The following is a 17804-nucleotide window of genomic DNA, read 5'->3' on the forward strand; positions in this document are numbered from 1 at the left end:
TGATCCATGACCACAATCCATTCTTAATAAATATCCCCATCTGATGGACTGACACAGTAGTGCAGAGAATGTCCTCCAGAGTTACACACTAATGCTACATATAGTACTGTAGGTATAACCCTCTGCCCTACTTTGTTTTCAAGGCCAGTGGAAAAGCCTTGGCTACTGCCAATTATCCCTGCTAAAATTCAGGGGGGGCGCATAGCCCATTCTGTGGCTCAGTGAGGCACACAGTCGTCCCGGAGACAGCCTTCATCACTGTGAAATGGGATTCCTTCAGAGGCCACGGCCCAGCGTAAATTACCACCAAATTACCCATCACAATGACTGTACAATGCCTAAATGGTGGAAATGAGGCTATTACAGTGCCTGCCTCCAGGAGGTTCCTGTGAAGGATATGCAGCGGTTGAAGCTCCATAGTGTGAGGAGACATCATGAGGATGAGAGGGACAGAGAGATGGGGAGAGGGAGAGATGGGGAGAGGGAGATGGCGAGAGAGATGGGGAGAGGGAGAGATGGGGAGAGAGAGATGGCGAGAGAGATGGGGAGAGGGAGAGATGGGGAGAGGGAGATGGGGAGAGAGATGGGGAGAGGGACAGAGAGATGGGGAGAGGGAGAGATGGGGAGAGGGAGATGGCGAGAGGGAGATGGGGAGAGGGAGAGATGGGGAGAGGGAGATGGCGAGAGGGAGATGGGGAGAGGGAGATGGGGAGAGGGAGGGAGAGAGAGATGGGGAGAGAGATGGGGAGAGGGAGGGAGAGATGGGGAGAGGGAGAGAGAGATGGGGAGAGGGAGAGAGAGATGGGGAGAGGGAGAGATGGGGAGAGGGAGAGAGAGATGGGGAGAGGGAGAGAGAGATGGGGAGAGGGAGAGAGAGATGGGGAGAGGGAGAGGGAGAGAGAGAGATGGGGAGAGGGAGAGAGAGATGGGGAGAGGGAGATGGCGAGAGAGATGGGGAGAGGGAGATGGGGAGAGGGAGGGAGAGAGAGATGGGGAGAGAGAGATGGGGAGAGGGAGGGAGATATGGGGAGAGGGAGATGGGGAGAGGGAGGGAGAGAGAGAGATGGGGAGAGGGAGGGAGCGAGAGATGGGGAGAGGGAGGGAGAGATGGGGAGAGATAGAGATGGGGAGAGGGAGGGAGAGAGAGATGGGGAGAGGGACAGAGAGATGGGGAGAGGGAGATGGGGAGGGAGAGAGAGATGGGGAGAGGGAGAGATGGGGAGAGGGAGAGAGAGATGAGGAGAGAGAGATGGGGAGAGGGAGAGAGAGATGGGGAGAGGGAGAGAGAGATGGGGGAGAGGGAGAGATGGGGAGAGGGAGAGAGAGATGGGGAGAGGGAGAGATGGGGAGAGAGAGATGGGGAGAGGGAGATGGGGAGAGGGAGATGGAGAGAGAGATGGGGAGAGGGAGAGAGAGATGGGGAGAGAGATGAGGAGACAGAGATGGGGAGAGGGAGAGATGGGGAGAGGGAGATGGCGAGAGAGATGGGGAGAGGGAGAGATGGGGAGAGAGAGATGGCGAGAGAAATGGGGAGAGGGAGAGATGGGGAGAGGGAGATGGGGAGAGAGATGGGGAGAGGGACAGAGAGATGGGGAGAGGGAGAGATGGGGAGAGGGAGATGGCGAGAGGGAGATGGGGAGAGGGAGAGATGGGGAGAGGGAGATGGCGAGAGGGAGATGGGGAGAGGGAGATGGGGAGAGGGAGGGAGAGAGAGATGGGGAGAGAGATGGGGAGAGGGAGGGAGAGATGGGGAGAGGGAGAGAGAGATGGGGAGAGGGAGAGAGAGATGGGGAGAGGGAGAGATGGGGAGAGGGAGAGAGAGATGGGGAGAGGGAGAGATGGGGAGAGGGAGAGAGAGATGGGGAGAGGGAGGAGAGAGATGGGGAGAGGGAGAGGGAGAGAGAGATGGGGAGAGGGAGAGAGAGATGGGGAGAGGGAGATGGCGAGAGAGATGGGGAGAGGGAGATGGGGAGAGGGAGGGAGAGAGAGATGGGGAGAGAGAGATGGGGAGAGGGAGGGAGATATGGGGAGAGGGAGATGGGGAGAGGGAGGGAGAGAGAGATGGGGAGAGGGAGGGAGCGAGAGATGGGGAGAGGGAGGGAGAGATGGGGAGAGATAGAGATGGGGAGAGGGAGGGAGAGAGAGATGGGGAGAGGGACAGAGAGATGGGGAGAGGGAGATGGGGAGGGAGAGAGAGATGGGGAGAGGGAGAGATGGGGAGAGGGAGAGAGAGATGAGGAGAGAGAGATGGGGAGAGGGAGAGAGAGATGGGGAGAGGGAGAGAGAGATGGGGAGAGGGAGAGATGGGGAGAGGGAGAGAGAGATGGGGAGAGGGAGAGATGGGGAGAGAGAGATGGGGAGAGGGAGATGGGGAGAGGGAGATGGAGAGAGAGATGGGAGAGGGAGAGAGAGATGGGGAGAGAGATGAGGAGACAGAGATGGGGAGAGGGAGAGATGGGGAGAGGGAGATGGCGAGAGAGATGGGGAGAGGGAGAGATGGGGAGAGAGAGATGGCGAGAGAAATGGGGAGAGGGAGAGATGGGGAGAGGGAGATGGGGAGAGAGATGGGGAGAGGGACAGAGAGATGGGGAGAGGGAGAGATGGGGAGAGGGAGATGGCGAGAGGGAGATGGGGAGAGGGAGAGATGGGGAGAGGGAGATGGCGAGAGGGAGATGGGGAGAGGGAGATGGGGAGAGGGAGGGAGAGAGAGATGGGGAGAGAGATGGGGAGAGGGAGGGAGAGATGGGGAGAGGGAGAGAGAGATGGGGAGAGGGAGAGAGAGATGGGGAGAGGGAGAGATGGGGAGAGGGAGAGAGAGATGGGGAGAGGGAGAGATGGGGAGAGGGAGAGAGAGATGGGGAGAGGGAGAGAGAGATGGGGAGAGGGAGAGAGAGATGGGGAGAGGGAGAGAGAGATGGGGAGAGGGAGATGGCGAGAGAGATGGGGAGAGGGAGATGGGGAGAGGGAGGGAGAGAGAGATGGGGAGAGAGATGGGGAGAGGGAGGGAGAGATGGGGAGAGGGAGAGAGAGATGGGGAGAGGGAGGGAGAGATGGGGAGAGGGAGAGAGATGGGGAGAGGGAGAGAGAGATGGGGAGAGAGAGATGGGGAGAGGGAGATGGGGAGAGGGAGATGGAGAGAGAGATGGGGAGAGGGAGAGAGAGATGGGGAGAGAGATGAGGAGACAGAGATGGGGAGAGGGAGAGCGAGATGGGGAGAGAGATGGGGAGAGGGAGAGCGAGATGGGGAGAGGGAGATGGGGAGAGTGATGGGGAGAGGGAGAGAGATGGGGAGAGGAGAGAGAGATGGGGAGAGAGATGAGGAGACAGAGATGGGGAGAGGGAGAGAGAGATGAGGAGAGAGAGAGAGATGGGGAGAGGGAGAGATGGGGAGAGGTAGAGAGAGATGGGGAGAGGTAGAGAGAGATGGGGAGAGAGATGGGGAGAGGGAGATGGGGAGAGATGGGGAGAGGGAGATGGGGAGAGATGGGGAGAGGGAGAGAGTGAAGGAAGATGGCAATCAATGAAGAAGTTTGAGGGATGAATTTCATGTCTTTATGAAGCCGTCGTTTTATTGGATGATGGCCTTTGATGCAGCCTCAGAAGTTCTGGCACCATGTCACAGTGACATCACCGCTTTGATTCGAGACCCATTTTTAAGTGCAGAATCTGAAGCACATCGATGCATTCATGCAAGTTAATGGAGGATGCAGTCTGGTAGTTTTCTCCAATATTATTGTATTCTATTTCACAGAGGAGCAGGTGCTTCTGGGAACTTCAAGTGCAGTCAGGCAGTTTAAGAGTACTTACCGTTTTTCTCTCAGCCCAATAAAACATGCTACACATTTTTGTTCTTGTTTGACTTAAGACCTACACTTTCAGAGTTCCATGTTGAGAATACACTTGGGTCTCATTTCATCCATCTCCATCCACTAAGCATTAGCATCTGTTCCTTTCCCTAAATGGATGATGAGTGTTGAAAGAACTTGTCTTGAGGTAGTTCATGCATTGTCTAATGCATTATCTAAGTTGCGTTGTGAGGGGAGAACACTTTGGTCAGTAATGAATGGGAAGAAATCTTGCCCGTGTTGGTGTGTGAGCGCGGAATTGCACCATTCAAAGGGCAGACAGAGTGAAAGGGGGAAAAGGAGAGGAGGGGAGAAAAAGACAAGATGAACAGAAGACAGAGCAGTGCACAGGAGAGATGAGAGGGAGAGAGAAAGAGAAGGGGGAGGGAAGAGAGAGAGTCAGTGTTTGAATTAAATAATTAATGTCAACAGTTCCGCACAAAATGAACTATGGCAGAGTGACGACATCAAATACAAAACTCTACAGCCATATATAGAGAAACACAGTATATTGCTCTGCAAAAAAGTATTGGAAGCAACACAGACAAACTTCCCTTGGAACACAAATCTCCCAGACACAGTTAGTCTTACAATAGGTTCCAGTATACCATTGATTTACCTTCCATGACAACCTTGTAAAATGTGATATGTGAGCACTATAGCACTGACCTCAAACTGAGGTCCACTGTCCCATCCTCTCAGTCCCTCTCCTCTCTCTGTTCTCCTGCTCACTCTGCAGCTATTATTTCTTTCCTTTCAAGCTACAATCCTTAGTTGCTACATCAATTGTTGGACTTATAAATGAATTATATACTGTATACCCATTGATTCTTCAAGAATATAACTTATACATGCCTCATGAGCTTAGTTCAACTGTCGTGCCCCATCAGAACCTACAATAAGCTTTTTTTTACTCCAATGTTTGTAAATAACTAACACTGTATAGCCTCAAACATGGTTGAAACTATCATCTTTATACCATGGTTAAGCAGTCCTTGCATCCATAGCTCTGTCTATGAATTTGAGAGTGGTTACACTTCTCCAAGACCATCCTTCAATTTTTACCAATTTTTAGCTTTGTTATTGTTTCAACTGCAGATTCTAGGTTTAAAGCACCTTCAGCTCTTCCAGGAAGCCAGAGAGCTGGTTTTACACTGCAAATACAGTACGTATGATGTACAGATCAATTATCCTCCCCTCTCCCATTCCTTAGGCTTGTCGCCTAAAACCCTGACAAACTTTTACAGATTCGCAATTGAGAGCATCCTGTCAGCAGGCTGTATCACCGCCTGGTACGGCAACTGCACAGCCCTCAACCGCAAGGCTCTCCAGAGGGTAGTGAGGTCTGCACAACGCATCACCGGGGGAAAACTACCTGCCCTCCAGGACACCTACAGCACCCGATGTCACAGGAAGGCCAAAAAGATCATCAAGGACAACAACCACCCGAGCCACTGCCTGTTTACCCCGCTACCATCCAAAAGGCGAGGTCAGTACAGGTGCATAAAGCTGGAACCGAGAGACTGAAAAACAGCTTCTATCTCAAGGCCATCAGACTGTTAAACAGCCATCACTAACTCAGAGAGGCTGCTGCCTACATTGAGACCCAATCACTGGCCACTTTAATAAATGGATCACTAGTCACTTTAAACAATGCCACTTTAATAATGTTTATATATCTTACATTACTCATCTCATATGTATATACTGTATCTTATACCATCTATTGCATCTTGCTTATGCCGCTTTGACATCGCTCATCCATATATTCATATGTACATATTCTTATAGTTGTAAATGAGAACTTGTTCTCAACTAGCCTACCTGGTTAAATAAATAAAACAATCCATCCCTTTAGATTTGTGTGCATTAGGTAGTTGTTGGGGATTTGTTAGATTACTTGTTAGATATTACTGCATGGTCGGAACTAGAAGCACAAGCATTTCGCTACACTCATATTAACATCTGCTAACCATGTGTATGTGACCAATAAAATGTGATTTGATTATCACCACTACCTCCAACTCTCTCTCCAGTCCTCATCCTCCTTCCCTCTGGTCTGTCTGGCTTGGTCCTTCTAATTGCCTGAAAATCAGCCATGTTAAAAGCACTCCAGAAATTCCCAGTGGATGATTGGTCTCCATTTGTGATGTGTTTTTATGCTCGGGGAAAAAAAATCTAACATATACACACACACGGGTGGGAAATTCTCTCACTCTCCATTTACTTGAGTAGGGATCAGAGGGGAGCTGGCAGGATGTGTTTGTACATTCAGCCACTTCATGCCACAATGCTGTTGTTCTGAACTGTTCACTGGAAGCTAATGGGGAACTACAAAATGACATCTCAGTCCTAAGACCCCCCCACAAGAATTAACTGTAATTTGACACTCTCATTTGCGTTCGCATGTGTGCTTGAATTAATCACATTTATTCATTCCTCAATTTGAAAGACCAATCCGTTGGGGTAGAATTTGTGTTTTTCCTGCCTCCACCCAGCCCTGATCATTCATTTTTATTTATTGTCCTGCTATATGCAAGTAGCGAGCTGATATGAGAGGTATGTTTAATTTTGTGTGTCTGGCTATACACACTTAAGCTACAGAGCATTTACCTTGCACACTCAGGACTGGAGACCCCACTGTCTTCAGTGATGCTCTTGTTTTCATCTCTTTGCAGCAATATTAATCGGCCTGTACTGGTCCCAGCCTTTCTGAGTAGCACTTCCCCATGCCTCTTCCCCTCTGTTTCATATACTTCACTGCCACTGGACCCAGACAGTCTGCTTAGTGCAGTACACACAAACACTCCACTGATATTTTATTTACTCTTTCCTTCTCCTCACCAGTCCCCCCCTCCCCATCCTTTATTCAACTTCCCCTCCCCTGTATCTCAATTCTCATGAGAGCACATTCAGAGACTCTATTCCTCTCCATTCTCACAGAAATCATAAAAAATTCATACCGGGTGCTGCTGTGTAATTCTATGATGAAGGATGGTTGCCAAAAAAGTAGTTACCGTTTTTAACGATGTGGAACAGAGATACAGTGGCGTGTTGGTGTGTACATCACATTTACAGGCCTAATAGATGTGGAGAAACACCCCTGTCCTGTACCTAGGAGCTGGGGAGGAGATGAAGAGGAGCTGATGGTAGGACTCAGAGCCCCTGGGGATTCACTGGTGATCCTCCACACCTTTCTGCCTATCATAAACTCACTCACAACGCCTGCATGAGAGACTCATGCAAATCTCCCTGGATTGTGGTAGATGGCAGGGGGGGATTTATTCTTTCATAAATCATAAAAACCATATATCTGAAGCCTATTGTGTGTGTGTGTGCCCGCGTGTGTGTATTATACTGAATTGAGTGACAAATATTTTGGCTTGTGGAGATAGAGGTACTATCATTAGTTGCTATTTGACAGAGATTAGACGTTTAGAATACCACATGCAGAGAAGCGTTTCAAGAGTTGGAAACGGTTCTGAGGCTCTCATGTAGCAATCAACTAACTTTACTACTGTAGCGGCCCAATTACTTCCCATTTTAGACACGTTTAATTAGGCGATTCTGAATACAGTGGCGCACAATCTAAACAACTCTCCCTTATCACATGGATCTGAGAATCTACTTCTGTATGTTACAAGCAAACTACTGACTCAGAACCTATAGGCAGGCAGTCGCACAAACACACACAGAATTACTAAAGCATTTTAGAAATAAGGGAATTATTTCAGAAAATCCCTTGATCCCTCTTCAGAATGTTTCTGTGTCTCTGTGCATCTGTTTACTACCAAGCTGTTTGGAACGTGGGATTAATGCAGCGATGCACTCATCTAATTGGGTGGTACATTCAGGTCTGTAGGAAGATACACTTCATACCAGGCGGATTAGTATTTCTTAGTAAAAGGCATGACGTTCATCAAGCTTGTTAATCGAGTTGACAACAGTGTAGGCAGAAAGATGGGATCTAAACGCTGTTACTAACATTACTGAATACGTTAACCTTTGGAAATGAAGAGCAAACGTCCAATCGCAGCTAAGGGAATGGTTCATACCAAGAGTCCAGATGGTTGTATGAAATAGAACAGGAGTTAATCCCAGGAGTTGTCTAATAATGGACATTACCACCTGGACTGCTATAGTTTGGTTGATGTGAAAGGTCATTCTCAGATAGTATGTCCTTCCGGTATAAAAAAAAACAAACAATAATAATAATAATTGAACCTTTATTTAACTAGGCACGTATACCCAACAGTCCTTGGTTCTTACTAGGAAAAATGCTGTCCTGGTGTTGCTACTGGTGATAAATGAATGCCTCTCTCAGGACCTCATAGAGACCCTCTCTGATTAGATTTTAATTTCTCTCACATCCATCCTCTCCTACCCTCTCTGTCTTCTCAATAGACTCCTGACGTGACCAGTGAGAGAGAGCAGTAAAGGTCTCTGCGGTCTCGTTTAATGCCAGCCGCGTCCCAGTCACTTCAGAGAGACCCAGTTAAGTGTAAATGCCAATGACTAGTGATTACCAGGGAAAGAGCTGCTATTTATTCTTGTCAATGCCCCTGAAATGTTTAATCTCGCAATCAATGACATACTAGTGGCAAATTATGCAAACATTTCTCCCCTTGAGTTTCTGCCCCCCTCCCATTTCTGATTCTTTCGGATCCCCTTAGCTGATTACAAGTCCAAGTAATATATGTGATTTAACATCACCCCACTGTCACATACTACAAACTCTTCAGACCTATTTGTAAAACAGACAGATTGAGTGCAGCTCAAACAAAACATGATGCCATTCAATTGAGCCATTGGTCTGAAAGCCAACAGGACACAAAGGAATTCACATAAACAACCACTCCAGTGTGTTACCTTGCATTTGGGTACATAGTTATATGCACATAGTTATATGTATTTGAAGAGGGGCTTTGGTGAGGCCCAAGTCCTCCTCATGATTTGACTAAGGACATGTATAGCTGTTAAGCAATTCCAGCTCTCTAAGGAAGCAGGCAGGCTGGCAACATGCTGTACTGTTACTGCACTTCATCCATGAATGCCTCCTCAGAAAATGCCATCCATGGCAAAAGATACAGACCATAATATAACACGTCTTATGTTCATAACAATTCACACTCATAACAATTTTACAAAGTAATTACACGGATGAAAACAACATTTGAGGGCTACATTTCATTCAAGCAAATGAAACAGTAGAAGAGATCATCAGGAGGCTTGGTTTTGCCTTACTTTACCCCATTATAATACTTTGAATGAAGTAATGAAACTAGAATGGCCAGATATGGAAACAGAAAAGGTGGGTGTTTTATAAAGCCTTTAGGTCACAGTGAGTTTTATTAAAAAGCCTTGGCTGATATCAGAGGTACTTAAAGATTAAGAATAGCAATTTTAACCTCACCCGCAAGCCAGACAGGAACTGAATTGAAGCCACAGAAGGGCTTAAGGAGAGGATGGGGGAGGCAGCCTCAGAACTGCACTTAAAGACTCCAGGCTAAGCACAAAGTCAACAGAAAACCCACTGCTAGCACAGCTTCTCAGGAGATACAGATTTAGGAGAGAGAGTATTTTCAGAAATATCCTCAAAGACTTGAAAGCTGGTCACTGCTTCAACTCAGAGGCTGTTTGATGTAGATTAGTCATGTTTGGGACGGTCCAGTTTGAGGAAAATACAAAACAGCATTAAATGTGACATTTTCTGACTTTTGAGTTAACATTGCAAGAAAACTTAATAAATGTTTAATCCCATAGTAATATAATGCAGTGCTCAATTGGGTGACTTGAAACAATTCTGCTGTAGTTCAAAATGAAAAGATTGATATCTACAGCATTTGGTGAATCCAACAGGGAATGAATCATACCACCATCCCTGTGTGTGTCTGCATAGTGTCTGTGCATGCACCTTTGTGTGTCTGTGCGTATACCTGTGTGTGTGTGTGTGTGTGTGCGTGTACCCGTGCTGTGTGTATACCTGTGTGTGTGTACTGCAATATGTGTCCATCTATTTTGCTCAGCCTCATTCAGGGATAAACAAGTTGATTATCCTATTAGTGACGCACAGGGATGGTGCAAACTGTGGTAGAAATGCGTTAATAAAGCTACACAAACACAGCTCTTATCTGCAATAACCAGTGTAGTTGGGGCTGGGGCCACGCTGCAGGGTGGGGACTCAGGTCCGCTCTGTTATCTGACATCCTGGCTGCACTCCTTATTCTAACTGCACCAAATCCATTTCCCACAGTCATATGTACTGAGTGTACAAAACATTTAGGAACACCTGCTCTTTTCATAACAGATACTGACCAGGTGAATCCAGGTGAAAGCTATGATCCCTTATTGTCACCTGCTAAATCCACTTCAATCAGTGTAGATGAAGAGGAGGAGACAGGTTAACAAACCATTTTAAGACATGGGACATGGATTGTGTATGTGTGCCATTCAGAGGGTGAACGGGCAAGACAAAAGAGCCTTTGATGGGGTGTGGTAGTTGGTGCCAGGCGCATCGGTTTGTGTGTCAAGAATTGCAGCGCTGCTGGGTTTCACACTCAACAGGTTCCTGTGTGTATCAAGAATGGTCCACCACCCAAAGGACATTCAGCCAACTTGACACAACTGTGGGAAGCATTGGCGTCAACATGGGCCAGCATCCCTGTGGAATGCTTGACACCTTGTAGAATCCATGCACCGACAAATTAAGGCTGTTCTGAGGGCAAAATAGGGTTCAACTCAATATTAGGAAGGTGTTCCTAATGTTTTGTACACTCAGTAAGGTATCCATTTGGTACAGTGTGGAGCAAGATTACCATAGCAGCACTATGTAGGATACTCAGGGTCTCAGGAGTAATTTAATGTAAATGTGAGAAACATACACCACTCATTAACTATAATGCCTGCTATTGATGTCCTAGCTGCTCCTATATTCCAACCACACAGCTGGAGTTATTATATGGCTGTTAAAAGCACTACTCTACAGTCCATGGAGTCTTACATGAAGACCATTACAGCCATGCTCAACAGGCGGACTGCAGACAATTTTGTCTTTTTCTTGGAACTCAGTTGAGTTTCGACCCCTGGTATATGAACACACATAAGGAATGGCAAAATGTGTAGAATTGCAGGAAATTAGCTTTAAAACTGCAATTTCTCTCTGCCAACATGAGGGGTGTGAACAGTTTGAGGTTACATGGGTTGCGAGGTGGGGGCTTGTTACTATGCTGATAAATGACTATCCATTCAGATCTTTGCCACTTAGGACATTTATGTGACCAGACCTTCTCAAATAGTACTTGAGTACCCCTGCCATAGAGCATCGTGGAGCACAAAGAGCATCAAATAAAAATATATTTTATAAAAAGTACTCTGAGACTTTCTGGAACCCCACCCACACACAATAGACCCTCTTACAGGCAGGATCCTGATTCAAAAGACATACAGAAGAGAAAGCGAGTTAGTTAGTAATGTATGGCATCGCGGTCTTCACCTCTACACCAGGGTTAAACTCCATGAGACCTGATGGGGGCTGTTGGCTAGGGTGAGTGGCAGGGCGTCTAATTGAAACTGTCCATATCTTTTCCTCATTCCCTCTGAATACCCAGGGAAACATCCCGAATGGCTTTCCCTTCAATTAGTCTCCATTTCCATCAGTCACTTACGACCTAAAATATATATAAGATGAGTAGAGGAGAAGATGAGTGGAGGAGAAGATGAGTGGAGGTGAAAGATGACTGGAGGTGAAGATGACTGGAGGTGAAGATGAGTGGAGGAGAAGATGAGTGGAGGTGAAAGATGACTGGAGGTGAAGATGACTGGAGGTGAAGATGAGTGGAGGAGAAGATGAGTGGAGGGGAAGATGAGTGGAGGTGAAGATGAGTAGAGGAGAAGATGACTGGAGGTGAAGATGAGTGGAGGTGAAGATGAGTGGAGGTGAAGATAAGTGGAGGAGAAGATGACTGGAGGTGAAGATGACTGGAGGTGAAGATGAGTGGAGGGGAAGATGAGTGGAGGTGAAGATGAGTAGAGGAGAAGATGACTGGAGGTGAAGATGAGTGGAGGTGAAAGATGACTGGAGGTGAAGATGAGTGGAGGAGAAGATGACTGGAGGGGAAGATGAGTGGAGGTGAAAGATGAGTGGAGGAGAAGATGAGTGGAGGTGAAGATGACTGGAGGTGAAGATGAGTGGAGAAGATGAGTGGAGGAGAAGATGAGTAGAGAAGATGAGTGGAGGTGAAGATGAGTAGAGAAGATGAGTGGAGGTGAAGATGAGTGGAGGTGAAGATGAGTGGAGGAGAAGATGAGTGGAGGAGAAGATGAGTGGAGAAGATGAGTGGAGGTGAAGATGAGTGGAGGAGAAGATGAGTGGAGGTGAAAGATGACTGGAGGTGAAGATGAGTGGAGGAGAAGATGAGTAGAGAAGATGAGTGGAGGAGAAGATGAGTAGAGAAGATGAGTGGAGGAGAAGATGAGTAGTGAAGATGAGTGGAGGTGAAGATGAGTGGAGGAGAAGATGAGTGGAGGAGGAGGGAAAAAGGAGTAATGATTAGGGACCAGTAGTAACGCGTGGTGGGAGGGGCGCTGGATGAGCGGATGAAGGGTGATGATAAAACATTCATTAACGGGACGTAAAACCACACGTTAAAGACGAGGGCCATCATTATTATTTCAGATCTACCAGAGTGAGTGTAGGCAGCTTGGGTAAAAAGCAGAGATTGTCACACATGAATGGCGCCTCCTCTCTCTCAGACAGAGATAATGCTATTAGCTGATTAATTAGACTCCTGTGGATCATGTTTATGAAGAGGTTGGATGCAGACTCGACAGCAGTGGGTTTTTTAAGTTCCTTGCAGATGGCCTGGTAATTGCATGCAGTGGTAATAAGTTTGTCAATATTTTATTTTATTTATTTATTTTACCTTTATTTAACCAGGTAGGCAAGTTGAGAACAAGTTCTCATTTACAATTGCGACCTGGCCAAGATAAAGCAAAGCAGTTCGACACATACAACAACACAGAGTTACACATGGAGGAAAACAAACATACAGTCAATAATACAGTAGAAAAATAAGTCTATATACAATGTGAGCAAATGAGGTGAGATAAGGGAGGTAAAGGCAAAAAAAGGCCATGGTGGCAAAGTAAATACAATATAGCAAGTAAAACACTGGAATGGTAGATTTGTAGTGGAAGAAAGTGCAAAGTAGAAATAGAAATAATGGGGTGCAAAGGAGCAAAATAAATAAATAAATACAGTTGGGGAAGAGATAGTTGTTTGGGCTAAATTATAGATGGGCTATGTACAGGTGCAGTGATCTGTGAGCTGCTCTGACAACTGGTGCTTAAAGCTAGTGAGGGAGATAAGTGTTTCCAGTTTCAGAGATTTTTGTAGTTCGTTCTAGTCATTGGCAGCAGAGAACTGGAAGGAGAGACGGCCAAAGGAGGAATTGGCTTTGGGGGTGACCAGAGAGCTCCTGCTGGAGCGCGTGCTACAGGTGGGTGCTGCTATGGTGACCAGTGATCTGAGATAAGGGGGGACTTTACAGTATTGTTTCTTATCGATGGCGGTTACGATATCGTTTAGGACCTTGAGCGTGGCTGAGGTGCACCTATGATCCCTAACATGAAAGGAAACAGGGAGAGTGATATATAACCCCACTAAACAAACACAGCCCAACAGCACTCAACAGGGGTTTGAGGGTAATGTTGATGAGTCAAGTGCCTAGAGACATTTACAACCGTCACAACCCACTGAGCACAGACGTCAACTCAACATCTATTGAAACAACGTTGATTCAACCAGTGTGTGTTGAGTGGGAATGGTCTTTCTCCTTCCCTCTGTCTTGATTGCATGTTAAACACGGATAAGATGGTAAGGGCTGTGGAAACGGCAACCTCTTAGCCGCTTAGCTGCATTTCAAAGGAGTGGGACATTGTCTTTGGTTTTAATTGCTGAGAAACTTCATCTCATGTGCTGCACTGCAGACCATATACACTCTACGACTGCTGGGGCCCTTTTCTTCTCCCAGCAATCAGGCTCGGCTGCAGTGAAGCACAGTTAGCTCCCCAGTATTTACATAATCTAGCCCTAATGAGGCTCAGAGGGAGAGTTCTCTCTCTCCTCCCTTCCATGGTGTGGCCTGACAGACTCTGTGTACTGCAGCAGAGCAGAGATCATTGTATAGTATTGGTCCGACTGAAACAGAAAGTGTGGGGGGAAGCCCAGATAAACTGGATGTCCAGGGCACTGACAAACTAGTCCAACTGAATCCTCCTAGGAGACCTGCAGGGAGAGTTGGCTGAGCTGAAAACAAGGCTCCACACAAATGGCCATTTACAGTTTACAGCACTGATGTGTATCTTAGACAGTTCTGATTGATTGGGATATACAATACAACCTCGAGCTAACAGAAAACCAGCAGCCAAAATGGAAATCAAACCATCCCTCAGAAAGCGAAACCATCTGGATTATCAGCTTTATGAAAATGTGTTATGGTTCACACCACCATATTATATAATGCAATACATCTCCCCTTTCCAGTGTGGCAGCTGCAAATATTTTTTCACCCATAATTACTGTAATACTCAGATAATCTTAAGTGCACAACACCTGAGGGCCGTTTTATGACCTTTGACTTTCCAAAGAACACAGTGCAAATACACCAGCCATAAATCACCTACGCAGACTTCTAACGATATTAATACCAACTCGAGTGCAATAACCTGGAGGTCAACAACCTTGGCCAACTGCTATCAATATTTGTATTCTAAATAAAAGGGAAGGAAAACTCATTTTGGATAAGGGCAGTAAATTTAAAATGTTCACCTTCACGCGATGAGTCAGAATTAACAGCATGATGAAAATCATCTTCATTTGTTTTCCACTCCCATAGAAAATCAATGATTCTCTCATAATGCGGAATGTGTTACAACAGGCTTTAGTAAAGAAATAGTAAATATACAGCATAAATCTCTCTCATTGAGACACAGTAAGGGAATATAGTCAGGCAAAGTGACAGGATACATATTTGATTGACAGTCACAGAGGAGAGACAGTAGACCATTACAATTTGCTCATTTAGTCGACACCTCAGAAGATAGAGGGTTAGCGCTAAATTAATGAAAACAGGTGATTCACTTCAATGCATTGAAAACAGTTAACCCCTCGAGGCGAAAGAAAACGCCTAACCACCAGATTGTGATAATGAAAAACAAAACTCTTCAAAGTGAGGCAAAACAACCAATTAAGACATAAACTAAAACATAAAACTTGTGCAGAGTATCTGAACCTGAAATCAACTAATAAAGTATAACCTTTCAAGTATCCTCATTTCAGTATAACCATTCAGATGAGGGAAGACAAACATTGAAGAGGCTGTTGATTTAAGTAGACGGGGTCTGCTCCAATCACTTCACCTCTCAACGTTTCACAAGCGTAATGAAAGTTGCATTCACAGGCTGATTTTATATTCCAGAGGAGTCTGGAGTTGGCGGCCATGCGGCTCGCCGATATTACCGTTTCTCTTTGCCAGACACCATTAAAGGAAAACTCCACCCAAAAACAATATTTTGGTATTTGTTTCATTAGTCCCTTGTTAACACATTATCTTAGAAAAAAGGGTTCCAAAAGGGTTCTTCGGCTGTCCCCATATGAGAACCCTTTTTGGTTCCAGGTAGATCCCTTATAGATTCCAGAAAGAACTCTTCTGGGTTCCATGTAGAACCCTCTGTGTAAAGGGTTCTACATGGAACTCAAAAGGGTTCTACCTGGAACCAAAAATAGTTGTTCAAATGGTTCTCCTATGGGGACAGCCGAAGAACCCTTTTAGGTTCTAGACAGCACCTTTTTTTCTAAGAGTGTAGTCCCAAAATGTTTTGCTTGTCTGCAATCAAGTTTTCAAGATATGTAACTTTCAAAATACAGAAATCATCCCCGTATTTTGATAGTTACATATCTTGAAAACTTGATTGCAGACAAACAAAACATTTTGAGACTATGTCAACAACGGACTAATGAAACCAATACCAACATATCGTTTTGTGTGGAATTTTCCTTTAAGAGGAGGGTGGTGGGGAGAGAATTAACCCTGTGTCTCAGTCTTGTCCCCTCTTGGCTTCCTGCTACTCCACCAACGTGTGAATTACAGAGCACTCAAAGAAGAGGAGGAGGAAGAAGAGGGGTCAGCGAGGGAGAAAGCGTACAAACTTACGACAAACACATTGGCTACAAAAATCAAGACACCAACTTTAAACTTTCTTCACAAATCTAAAATGAAATCTTACTTTCTTGATAGCCTACATCATTTTAACTGCTGACACACTGCCCCAAGACTGATGGACAGGGAACAGAAAGCGAGGAAATTACCTTCAGCCTATTCTTGGAGAGAGCAATACAGTAGATAGATGGGAAAATCTAATTGTCTTCCTGATTTCCTCCTCAATAGATTTTTTAATCAAATAGAAGCACAATCACTTCTCTCCTCCTCTTTGAGACAAGGGCCATCTGCTGTGGAGGAAGCCAGTGTCCAGAACCATTTTAAAGTTTTCAACAGCAGCAGCAGCTGCCACTGCTGTCCATACAGTAGATGCCAGAAGCAGTAGGCTAGTTAAGAAGGTTTTGTCTGGAATTCAAGAGAGGACGGTCGGTCCGCCAAATGGTCCTGATGGAATTTGAAGACTGTCAAACGTCAAATGATTCAACAACAATTCTAGGGCCCCTTTCCTGCCGTTCCACGTTCTACCCCGCCGCCATGTCACATTCCTACAGTGAATCGGCTGTGGCAATATGCTTGTCTGTTTCCATTCAGAAGCCAGCGCCCCGGGGATGATAAACAAGCAGGAATTATGGAACTGAAAAATGTGTCACTGACCTGTAATACACTATATATATACACACACAAAAGTCTGTGGACACCCCTTCAAATTAGTAGATTCGGGTATGACAGGTGTATAAAATCGAGCACACAGCTATATTGGCAGTAGAATGGCCTTACTGATGAGCTCAGTGACTTTCAACGTGGCACCGTCATAGGATGCCACCTTTCCAACAATTCAGTTCGTCAAATTTCTGCCCTACTAGAGCTGCCCCGGTCAACTGTAAATGCTGTTCTTGTGAAGTGGAAACGTCTAGGTGCAACGTCGTCTCAACTGGTAGGCCACACAAGCTCACCGGAACAGGACCGCCGAGTGCTGAAGCTCGTAAAAATTGGCTGTCCTCGGTTGCAACACTCACTATCGAGTTTCAAACTGCCTCTGGAACCTACCTGCCCCAATGCATAGTGCCAACTGTAAAGTTTGGTGGAGGAGGAATAATGGTCTTGGGCTGTTTTTCATGGTTCGGGCTAGGCCCCTTAATTCCAGTGAAGGGAAATCTTAACGCTACAGCATACAATGACATTCTAGACAATTCTGTGCTTCCAATTTTGTGGCATGACAATGCCCAGAGCAAGGTCCATGCAGAAATGGTTTGTCGTGATCGGTGAGGAAGAACTTCACTGGCCTGCACAGAGCCCTGACCTCAACCCCATCGAACACCTTTAGGATGACTTGGAACGCCGATTGCGAGCCAGGCCTAATCGCCCAACATCTGTACCTGACCTCACTAATGCTCTTGTGGATATATGGAATCACGTCCCTGCAGAAATATTTCAACATCTAGTGGAAAGCCTGCCCAAAAGAGTTGAGGCTGTTATAGCAGCAAAGGCCTTCCATCACCCAGTTATCAATAATCATCAAATACAATAATTCAAATGGCATTATCAAAATGCATTATTACTGCTACAGGAAGAACACTCACATCATTGTTGTACAACAAAGTAGAATTGGAAGAATAATGACTTGAGTACTATAAATATTGATTCATTGGGGCATTAGTCTAGATAAACAACACAATGGGGCCTGCCACCAAAGGGAGAGACACACCAATAGCGTTCGCTGGCCGAGAGTACTTAGCACCTA

Source organism: Salmo trutta, chromosome 3, assembly GCF_901001165.1.
Source record: "Salmo trutta chromosome 3, fSalTru1.1, whole genome shotgun sequence".
In the NCBI taxonomy this organism is placed as follows: domain Eukaryota; kingdom Metazoa; phylum Chordata; class Actinopteri; order Salmoniformes; family Salmonidae; genus Salmo; species Salmo trutta.